The sequence below is a fragment of the Protopterus annectens genome, chromosome 8.part0, assembly GCF_019279795.1.
Source record: "Protopterus annectens isolate FY-2018-M chromosome 8.part0, PAN1.0, whole genome shotgun sequence".
Taxonomy (NCBI): Eukaryota; Metazoa; Chordata; order Ceratodontiformes; family Protopteridae; genus Protopterus; species Protopterus annectens.
This window is the reverse complement of record NC_056741.1, coordinates 354,773,963-354,787,009: the sequence shown is the minus strand read 5'-3', so window position 1 is coordinate 354,787,009 and position 13,047 is coordinate 354,773,963.

Genomic DNA, 13,047 nt, shown 5'->3' with positions numbered 1-13,047 from the left:
CATCAGCAAGCCAGGCTCAGTGCGGGCTCTTAATAAGCAAGTCTATGTTTTCCACAAGCCAGTCTAATTAGTCATTCAGGCCATGCTGACTGATTGATACACAGAGAGGCTAGAAAGCATCAAACAAAACTGTCTTCACTTTTTAGATAAACAGATGACACTAAATTGTTCCAAATTAGAAGAACAATTCCCTGTAGATCAAAATGAAGATGGGATGCAAAAACAGTGTGCCAGAAATCATTTGCACTGCCATCCCCTTAGTACCAGTCTTTCAGATAAACAGAGAATTTTCATCTTGCTTACATCTGGATATGTTTTCCCTCCAAAGCAGACATACGATACATTAGCAACACACTGGAAAGACAAACTGATGTTTTTTTTTTCTTTTTTTTCCCTCAAACAAAATTCTGGGAGAACTGGTGTATACAACAAATCTAACAATGTCAGGTACATTGCAGGCAACATGTAACTGAACCATAAGAAAAACACTATAAGACTCAAACACTCACAGGTCAATGCATATACTAGAAGTATCAGGAATTGCTCAAACACCCAGCCACTCCACTCCACAAGAATTCACTAATGTCAAAACTGTTAAGTGCTTTACTAGAATTCCTAGGCTAATCTTGAAGATGTAATCAGAGAAGCCATTTGACATCTACTCTTTTGCAATATTTCTATTTCAACTATTTCTGACAAATATCATATAAAATAAAGTTTCTGCTAGAGAGGAAGGAGCTACATTTCTCCATTTCCTATGCATTGCTTTCTTAGATGCCAGGTACCCAGCTGTAATACAATTATTCATCCATTCATTTTCATATTCCTGTGTTATCCTCTTCAGAGTTATAGGTGAAGTGCATAGTAGACTATCCCACCACTCACTGGATAAAAGGCAGAGACACATTTCTGAGTGTGATGCTAGTCCACAAGTGCAACCCCCATAAGCACACATACACATACATACACACACACACACACACACACAAACACACATGAGTGAGTGAACAGACACACAAACACGCTCACACACACACACACACACACACACACACACACACACACACACACACACACACACACACACACACACACACACACACACACTCTCTGTCTCTCTCTCTCACACAGACACAGCACATGCATAGCTATGTGCAATCTAGAAACTCAGAAATTCACTTATTGTTATGTGTTTGGGATATGGGAAACTGACACCATCAAAAAACCCACATGGAACTCTACATGGATACAGGGAGGATATGCAGGCTGCACACTGGGGAAACAAGCCCTGTGAAGCATTAACAGTAACCAAGATGCACCATTGTGCCATCCTGCATTAGTCCGACAGTAATTCACCAGATCATAGTTCATTGTAGAACCACCACCAGTCCCCCATCACTATTGTTTAAAAAATAAAGTAGTTCTCAGAAAAACACATTTTTCTCTGGAAGCAAACAACCGCATCCCCCATGTGTGCCTGTTGAAATTCTGAGGAACATAATAACAATCCTTAGAAAAGTGGAATTACATGAGACAATGTTAAGGAATACATGAAGTAGTGGCATCTCAGAGTATTCCCCCTACTCAGTGGTACAAAGATCTCATAGTATACACATCTATATGTATGCATAGTTAAAACAGGTGAGGTAGACACAGCCCCTGCGTTGACAACTGCAGGTCATTTTAATGGTTTAATGGTGAAAATTAGTTGTTTTCCTATTTGCTTCATGTTTTATTTTTTCAGTTTCATTTCTCACGTGTATGATAGGAAGACCCTTGTAATGGGTTGCACCCAACATCTCACATGAGCTATTTAATTTTGAACTCACTATTTCTCAAAGAAGAAAACAGATTGCCAGTTTACAGTGGGCCTAAGCATGCTGCTGTTTTCAACTAAGACAACATTTTCATGGACTCTTAGCCTGTCTTGACAGATAAATCAAACCAACGCTATATTATTAGGGTCCACTGCAGTCATACCTGCATTCATTCATTCATTTATTCATTCATTCATTCATTCATATTCTGTTTACCCCTTAATATAATTAAGGATCAGGGAGAAGCCAAAGCCTGTCTTGGCACTCAATGAGCACATTACAGGGAAATTAATCTTGAATGGGTGCTTAACCACTGTTGGATGTTTACACATTGCCGACACACTAAAGGGCAGTTCAGAGGATTGCCATTTCAGTTGTGCATATCATTGGGTTATGGGGAAAAAAAGTCTGCCCAGCAAAAGCCCACACAGACACATGGAGGATATGCTGTCCCTCCAGAGAAGGCACATTAGCTGAGAACTAAACTATAGAATCAAGAGCTATGCTGAAGCAATGCCAGCTGTTTGACCACTGTGTTGTCCTACTTACCAGTATCTGTTGCAGAAATGCTATAATTATATAATACACAGTGCTATAATTATATAATACAAATGTTATAATTATATGATACACAGTACTACCCAATACCACTTAACACAACTGTGTGTTAGTTAGTGCGCAAGGGAGTCTTATCCTTACAGATAGGTGAGGAAAAATAAATTACAGTAAACTGTATGTAAATGTAAGGCTAAGCTGAGTATCTCCCTGCAACAATACTGTGTGATATGGCAGCACCAGGCTGCATATTATATAAATATATTTTTATACCAGTATATTATTTTAGACATGCCTTTACAGGACAGATGTGTTAGTAATGATATACCCTTTGTTTTCTACTGACAATCTCAGTGAATCGAAAGTTATTAATAGTAAATGACAGAGTGTTTATAATAAATCTCCCTTAACCTATTAAACCATTAACAAATTATCATTTTCCAGAGAACTTTCATTTAAACACTGACTGCGCTGGGTTATTTTGCACTTTGTGTATAATAGCTTTTATTTCCTCAAACAGTTAAACATTTTCTCGTGAAAGTTCCAGAGAAACGTACTGACATAATTATGTATAAAATATTTTAAGATTCATGCCTTCAATAATCAAGATCAGCTGCCTCTTGAATTTTAATTAATAATTCTATTTCATGCCTTTCCATGCCTGTTTTTAGTCCTGAGATCACAACAGCATTATATTTATATATATATATATATATATATATATATATATATATATATATATATATATATATATATATATTTGTTTTGATATTTTTTTTACTCCAAAGAAAATGTAATAGTTACACTTTAAGTAACTGATTTATAAATAATGCTTTCTGTCCATTTCAAAAATGACACTATTTCTTGATTTTGCACAATCTTTACTTCAAGAAATAAAGAAAACTGGTAGCTTCCATGTTGGAGAAGAAATGGGGATGTTTCATTGGGTCTGTGAGATAGCACACATATAGGCAAGAAAATCAGTTTGATTTCATAGGGAGATCCATCACAGTTGCTTCCTTTTTATTGCTTCAAGTTATTCTTGTGAAATTTTGAGGACAAGACTCCTAGGAAGGGAGGCTTTTAGCGTAAATAACGTAATCTAACATGCATAGGAAAAGAGACCCTATAATCTCACATATATATTTTTTGTTATAACATGTCAGAAAATATAAATGTCTATAAGAAAAGTGTGTTATTCTGGTTCTCATTCATAAAAAATAAATAAATAAGATAACTATAGGATTCAGATTCATACTAAATTTGTCAGCCAAGAAAATGCAACGTGCACATTTGCTGTGGACCAGCTGCGGAAAACAGAGCACCCAGATGGCTACAAAGGAATACTGGTATTACTTAACAAGAAAGGACTAACTGTCTAAAATTGTGGGAAATGTTACAGTAAATGTATTGGAATAATAAGTCATATCACTTTGTTATGTAACACATTTAGCTGGTGATTCCAGCTGTAAAGACACATAAATGATTTTATCTTCGACTAATATACTTCATTACATGAGTATAAATTGGATAACTCCACTAACAAAAAGCTTAACCATCCAAGATAAGTATATAGGATTTTATATCTGATATGATAATAAAGAAAATATATAGTCTAGATCCATATTATATTCCAAATACTGACCAGAGGGCATGTGCAATATCCCTTCTAGAAACTGAGCTTAATGCAAAATATCAGACAGTGACAGTAAAATCATATGAAAGAATACATTTTGTACATGTTTGTAATGGGAATTTCTCTGACCTGCTTTGAGATTCCATTATGAAAGTTTCAGGCAGTAAAAACTGGATATTCAACTATATAAATTCAGTTATGACTGCTACTTCACCCTCAAAGATTTGATGTAGCACACCAGTGAATTTAACTGCTGCCATTTTAGCTGCAGGTCTACTTCACATGCTCGAAGTAACATAATAACAAAAGTAAACACATTGAGATAAAAATGATGAAAATACACATACATGATATTTAAGAATAATGAAACTTATAAAGTCAAAAAAAGCAATCACTGATATTAGAAAGCACTCCCAACACACATATGCTTTTATTAATGTGAACACAAATGCAAGATTTTATATACCTCCAAGATATAATCTGTATCAAAATTTCAGTTTTAATGTGCAGCGTGCATACCACAAAACTTGCTTGTAACCATACTGCATTTTAAATGAAGCTATGTTATACAAACACTGTGCAGCTTATATCTATAGCAGCATAGCTATAGCTTTAAAAAACTCCATGCTATCATACTCGGTTCTATTCTGCAAAAGAAATGAAAACTGATTATGCCTCTGCACTAATTTTCTCTTCTTCGGAGAATAGTATGGTAAATGTATAAATTAAGTATAACATCTTACCACCTCATAGCTTGTAGTTTCTTAAAGCTATAGCAATGCTACTTAGGATGTATACTTCAAAGTATAAGTATTATTAATTCCTAATTTATTACATAGTTGTGTGTTATTTTAAAACACAGTATGCTTCCACTATTTATGGTAATCTGACTTTCAAACTCCATCCTCCTCTCTTTCATTGCTATTGTCTGTTGTGTAACCTATTTAAGTACTTTCCCACTCATTGTTTTCCATACATCCATAATAGTAAGTGCCCACCCAGCAAACCAGGTAAACCTTCCTTACTACAAATTGTCTCCTGCTCATTTTTACAGAGCTATCATCTACTTAGTGCCCTTACCACACTGTGCGGGGTTCCTGAGTTTATTATGCTCCCTCCTTAGCAGACAGGAAATTTATTTTATTGTTTTCACTTTAGTTAACTGCTTAGAGTGCTACTGCATTATTTTTGCTTTATTTTTTTATTTTACCTTTAAATCATTGTAAAGGTCCATAATACTTGAAAATGCCTTGTCAAGGTAGCAATACATCTGCAAACAGTCTTCCTTGGATTTATTACATCGAGAGGTTAGTTATCCCCTGTACAAACACAAATGCCCAGAAAGTAAATGTTATGCATAAAACTTTTCTTAGAACTGAAATCTGTAAGTTAGTGTGACTAAAACAAAGCCATAGCACAGTGAGAAGCTTAGAGTAGCTAATCTGCACATTAAACAGCACTGCTGTAAAATCTCAGAACAATATAACCTAATCTGTTGCCAAACCCCATAGACCACCCAAGGGGAACCTGGGTTTATATTATGTTATCAAATTGTTAAAAGTTCGAATGTCATATGGTCGAACCCATATGATCAAACTTTTAACAATTCAAAAATGTAAAAAAAATAAATAAATAAACAACACAAAAACTTACCTGACCATTTTAAGCAGGGGGGCAAGCACCTCTACACCTCCCACGTGGGGGGTTGCACCCCACCACACCTCCCACTCCTTAAATATACCAACTCCGAGATTGCACTACAGTGCAGGAAAGGGAGATCTTCCCATTCCACACTGTACAGAGATCTCTGTTGAAACCTTTGAACTGTTAAAAGTTTGATCATATGGTTTTGGCCATATGACGTTCAAACTTTTAACAATTCGACAACATGATATGTACCCCATATCCTATAGTAGTCTACCCAAATGCAGGCCTGGACAACATGGATATGGAATTTACAAATGTCTCCATAAACAGCTTGGTAGATATGGGCATCCTGAGACAATGTAGCAATTGTCTCATGTTCACAGACAATAATTTAATCCTTAAAAAAAACACAGTATGTGAGAGATGCAAATAAGGTTGTCAAGAACACAAATATTACATACACCATACATTGTTTCCACCATACAAATAGCTCAACCTATGCTGACGCAATAGAAAGAAATTTTCCCTAAACTCAAAGACCTCCTAAGCCTACAAATGGCAATGCCTATCCTCAGCAGTCTCTAAAGCACTAACTAAAAGCAACACTAAGCACCACACATGCACCTACACCTAGTGGATCCCCAAGGGCAAAGCCCATAAGGCAAGCCAACACATTACCCAGGACTCTTGTCATAGAAGACTCCATTGTAATGCACAGATACCCCACTCACCAAACTAAACAAGGAGAAGATAATGGCCAGTTGCTTATCTGGGTCTAGGATCCATCAAGTTATGCACACACACTTAAGTCACTGCACCACAGGTACCAGTATGATTCTACCATAGTCCATGTGTGCATTAGCAACCTGAGATGACCTTACCTGGAGTATATAAAGAGAGAAATTGTTGATCTCTTTCAGGCAGTTATGCGCCTTGCATTGAGCAGCATTCTGCCTTAACCAAGGATGATTACACAGTATGAACAAAAAATGATTGACTTCAATAACTGGCTTAGTGTCTGATTCATGTCAGCAAGGAAAAATGTAATGGCTAAAAAAAGAAAGACCAACTCCTACAATGATAAGCGTGCTCTAATTAAACTTAACAAGAAACTAAGAGGACTATTTAATCCAGCAAGGCCAATTACAGGGTCAAGATAGCCTCACAGGATAAAGACAATGACAGGGCCTTCTATATCTGTGTCCAAAACCTTAAAGGTAGCACACATCAGGGTGCTGAACTGGTGGTTAATGGTACTATCTTTACTGAGTACAACCATTAACAGGGAGCATGTCCTAGTGGCACTCACTAAGGCCACAACACAACACAGCCTCAGTGGGCCCCAAGAATATCCATGGATCCCTCCTAAATAACTTGAAATATGACCTATCAGGACAACTTGAGTTACTTTCCAGCTATAGCCTCAAATATGGCTTTGTATTATGAGAATGGAGGGCTGTAATGGTTATCCCACTTCACCACTATTGTTATTGTTAATATGCAAAGGGAACTCTAACAAAAAACTGGAATATTTTTAGAACTAATGCCGAAATATATTGTATATTGGGCCAACAACCTGGATAAAATAAAATAAAAATATCACAATTATGACACCTGACAAAGGAGGTGGGGTGGTATTGTACAATTCTGAAGACTATACTAATGATATGCAAAATATTTTATTTCAGGCTGATAGCTATTCTTCATGTTCAAAGAATGAAATACATATTTCATATAGTAGATTGGATAGTTATTTGTATGAATATCTCATGGATCAGAGAATAACTAGGGATGAGTATGATTTTTTGTTGAATAAGTTTCCGAAAATTCCAGTAATATTCGGCATACCAAAAATACATAAAAATTTGAATAAACCACCTTTTAGACCTATTGTGGCAGCAGCAGGTTCCAAAACCCACAATCTGGCAGTATTTGTGGATAAGAAATTGAAACATATTTTGAATAAATTTCCACACCTTTTAAAAGATTCTTGGGACTTTTTGGGACAGCTCAAGAAAGAGTTATGGTCAGTGGACTGTGTTCTTCTGACTATAGATGTCCAGGACCTATTTTCCTGTATCCCTAAAGCAGAAGGTTTGTGTTTTTTTGAGGAGGTCCTGTTTTGTCATTCTTTATTGAGCTCAGATGAAGTACCATTGGTGTGTGAGCTTATGAATCTTATTTTGGAAAACAACTATCTATTTTTTGAAGGTGAATATTTTCAGCAACTAAAAGGTGCTGCAATGGGTGCTGCATGCGCACCCTTGTATGCTAATTTGGTGCTTCTGGGTTGGGGATACAAGTATATTTTCCAGAATGAACAATTTTTTTCTAATATTAAATATTATGGTCGCTTCTTGGATGATATTTTTATTGTGTGGGTAGGAGGGCCCGAATTGATTGTTGAGTTTGTTCAGTACCTGAATCAAATCACAGATTACTTAAAGTTTACTTATCAGTTTGATCCCCAAGAAATTAGCTTCTTGGGCACCAAAATTATTAAAGGGCATGATCATTTTATTTCTAAAATTTATCGCAAAAACACTTTCTGTAACAGTTATTTGCACTACACCAGTCATCATCCTATACATCAGAAAAAGAGTATTATTAAGGGTCAAGCTATAAGAGTTGTTAGAATGACCACTAGGAAAGATGATGTTATAGTAGAGTTTCAACATTTAAGGGAGATGTTTTTAAAAAGAGGGTATCCTGGACATTTTATTGACCCTATTCTTGAAGAGGTCTTAAATAAATGGGGTAAGGCGTATACCCCCCTACATGGTGTGGGTAGGGTAGGATCCCAGCCTATAAGTCAAGACATAAGTCAAGACATAAATCAAGATATGAATGTTCATGATAAACCTGATTTTCAGCATGCTTGTGTGGTGCAATATAGTCCCTTGTATTCTCATATAAAGGGAACTCTAACAAAAAACTGGAACATTTTTAGAACTAATGCCGAAATATATCGTATATTGGGCCAACAACCTATTTTTTCCACCAAGGTTGGACCCAATATTAAGACAATATTGGAGAAGGATCATACTTTGAACAATACCAGGGTCAAGAGAGGGGGTAGTAAACCTTGTGGTAAATGTTCCTATTGTCGATATATTTTACAAGAAAATACTATTACTCTTTGTAATCAAAGTAAGAGTCATATCTTTTTAAAGAGTGGCAATTGTGATTCAAGCAAACTTGTATATATAGCTAAGTGCTGCTCCTGTTCTTCCTTATATGTAGGTAAGACGGAGAGAAGACTGAAAAATAGGATATACGAACACCTATACGATATCAAAAATGAAAAGGACACCAGTGCATTGTTTAAGCATAGTGTTACTTGTTGTCATTTCCAGTGTTACAAGTTTGCTATATTAGAATTTGTCACTATTGAAGCCAGAGGGGGGGATTAGCAAAATGTGTTGTATAAAAAGGAATTACTATGGCAACTGCGATTGGCTGCTGATTACCCCCCAGGGCTTAATGAGCATATCTCTGTTATGCCTATCTTAAAAGAAAAGGCAGGCTCAGTGTAGTAAAATATTAGTGTATTGTAGTATATATTTTTATTATAAGTTTTTCTATTGAAATGAGATGTTATGTGTGTGTATTTTCTTGTTCTTGTTTTTTTTGGTAAGTAGGTTATGATGAGTCTGATACTTTCTTTTTAAATAACCATGCATTTATATATTCATGAGGAGGGAATATATATTCATGAGGAGGGAATTTTCATTGAACATGATTGGGCATTTTGAATTTCTGATTAATTAGAATTCATGTATTTAAACTTGGATTTTACTAGTCATTGTGTTATGAGTAAGTCAAACTACTTGATGAAAGCGCTTAACCATTGTGGATGTTAACAATTGTGGATTTTAACTACGTTTTACTACGTTTGTGGATGTGTTTTTTATAATAAATCACCCGTGGACCCACAACATTGTGCTCTATTTTTTGATTTGGTTGGTTTTTGAGCACTTCACACTATCTTTTGGACCATGCAATGAATTATCATGTAAATGATTAACAAAAACATATGCAACCTTCAGACACTGGACCCAGCCCAATTTGGCTTTGTAAAGGGAAGGTCATGCCTGGTAAACCTGGTGGACTTTGAAAAGATCACCAAGGCAATGGATGAAGGGAATATGATGCATACCACCTGCCTGGACCTCACTAGGGCATTCAGTGCAATACCCTACTCAGGTATAATTGACAAAGTCAGCAAACTGGGCATAGACCCCTACATAATTCACTAGACTACCAGCTGGCTCACACACAAGACCTATAAATTCAGGATTATTGATGTCACCAACACTATGAGACTAGTCACCAGGGGGGGTACCTCAGGGTTCAGAGCTGCAACCACTCCTATTTGTCTTCTTCATCTCAGAGGTGAAGGCTAATGAATGGATCTTTGGTTGACTACGTTCATAGATGACTACAGATTGGGGGCTATCATAGATTCATTCTCCCATGACACAAACATCTTACAAGACAGTCTAACACAAACTACTGACTTGTGCTGAAGTCACAGACTAAACCTCAATGCCAAGAAATACATTATAATGCCTTTTGTGAAAACTGCAACCCAGGCTAAATACTCCATTGACAAGACACCCCTAAGAGTTGACCTGGTAGTCTGGGATCTGAGAACATATGTCAGCAGTAATCTGGCCTTTGACCAGCATGTGGCCAAGGTAGTCAAAAAATCATTCTATGTCACCCAACTTATAAGTAACAGCATGGCATCCAGGTCCAAGAAACTCAAAATACAACTTTATTCAGCCCTTATTAGACCCACCCTTGAGTATAATGCCCCATTTAGCATGTAGCTGACCATACATATGCAACTGTTAGAATGCCAGCAAAGATTCCTTACCAGGAGAATCCAGGGTATAAACTCAATGTCCTTATGGAAAGCCTTAAATCCCTATCTCTGTACTCTATCTCATACAGGTTACTGAGAGGTGATCTATGCCTGACATACAAGGCATCCTCAGATCCAGCTCTGGTGAACCTTTTCCACATCCACGAAATGAACAGCAACAGAATCACTAAAGCCAAGGATTTAAATTTTGCTTGTGAAAGAACTAACATGTGTCTCAGATGATCCCCATACTCCTGAACAGGCTTCCAATCGATGTGAAACAGAGTCCATTCCTATTTCTATTTAAGCATAACCTTGATCAGTGGATGGGAAATCAGAAATTCACCCCAGATCTGGCCTCTATGTCTCTGATAGAGAGAGGCAGACAGTAAAGCAAAACTAACATATCCCCCATGTAACCTCTAGAAATTTCCTAACAGACTCCCTCCTAATATATGGCCATGATACATACAGACACAATTGAGTTGATTTACATGGCTAGGCTTGTAAAGGCCCTGGTGGTCACTAGCCTAGTATATATCTGTGAACTCATGAACCTACAAAGAAACAACAGTCCTTAAGAAAACTGGGTCTAATGCAAAACATTACACACTGACAGTGAAATTTTATGAACCAGCAAATCTAATATATGAATCTGATATATATATATATATATATATATATATATATATATATATATATATAGATAGATATATATATGAATCTGATGAAGTGGAAACCGATGGTAGAGAAAGTAATCAGGAAAATTTTAGGAGGTTCATTTATACACTCAGGTCCAGTCAGTTCGCAACAATGGCACAGGGTATGCCAAGGTCCAACACCAATGACAGTGGCAACAAGATACAGACAACAAGGAACTGGAACAATCACAAGGATTTGAATGGACCGCAACAATGGGGTCAAGGCCATGGCAGGAGATGGTAGTTTCTACCAGGTAACATCAATGAGCTAAAACTTCTACACCCTGAGTCACACTGAAATAGACAATTACTTTGCTTACTAGCTCCAGAAAATTTTAGATTTGTGCCTGTGAGGAAATTCATTTTTATTGACTTACTTATTGAGCTGAAATTATTTTTTTTAATAAAAGTTGAATTTATCTACATATTTTCATGGTCAAGAAGTGAATAATCAACAGCATATACTAAAAATATGGAGTACTTTGAATCCTCTGACAATATTATTTTTTAAAAGATGCGTGAGCTTAATTTCCATAAGATGGCTAACAAAAAGACAGTTAAACCATATTATAATTTGACTTAGGGGGACATACACTTTCAAATTCATTAATTATGGATAAATCTATCAGATTTATGAAGCCAAATAAGGGTGACAGGGTTGTAATTATGTGTAGTTACAATTATTCAGATCAGATATTGGAATATTTAAATTATGACTCAAATTATTTGCCTGTTTCTAAAATGAGACCGAAGTAGCATACAGGCATCTTGATTTATGGTTATCCAAGTTGGTATAAGATTTGAAGTTGGATAACAATCTCATTAGCTTTTTAATGATTAAACATCTTATTATAAATCAATATACCTGTGTGCTACATTGCCTCCTTCTAATATGACCAATGTAGCATACAGCCATATTGATTTATGGTTGTCCTAGCTGGTATATAATTTGAAGTTGGATGAGGTCAGCAATTTTTAATGACTAAACAACCTATTATACCCAAGATATTTGGAGTTTGTAAAATTCATAATAATGAGTTCAACTCAGCCTTACATCCTACTAATTCCTCATCTGGTTTGAAAACAGAACCCTCAGCTATGTTGGCTAAAACAAAAGTAACGAAGATGGTGATGGAATTGTCACATACACCTAAGGACTATTGGGATTTTTTAACCAACATAACTAAAATAAAAATTTATGGTAAGTTGTATTTGTGAAAATTTATGTTAAAGACCTGTTTTTTGGTTATACCACATGATGCATATGATGTGAGTTTGCAGTGGTTCAATAAAGCTCTAATGGGGTATGATACCTATAGAAACCTGGATATATTATTAACCAAGGTATGTATAGATTGTATGGAGACAGTATTAAGGAATAATTGTGTATTCTTTGAAGGTAAGTACTTTAATCAATTCAAAGTGGATGGTATGGGGGCCTCTGTGGCACCTACAATTGCCAACATTATAATTTTATGTTGGAAGTTAAGTATGTTTTCAGCAATGAGTAGTGGTGAAAGTATTTATTGTTTTTGGATGATATTTTTATATTATGGTCAAGATCAATTGAATTCTTTTGAGTTTATTCTATAGATATATATATATATATATATATATATATATATATATATATATATATATATCAATAATTCTGTGCAATTTTTAAGTTTATACTTGAGATTAATTACAATTTCATTACCTAGAGGTGGGTTTATGTTCACCCATCGAATATGGATTCCAACAAATGGCTTATAATCGAATGGAAAAGAACGAAATTTTAAAGTACCAAAAACTCTTAACATCGTAAGATAATTCATCAAA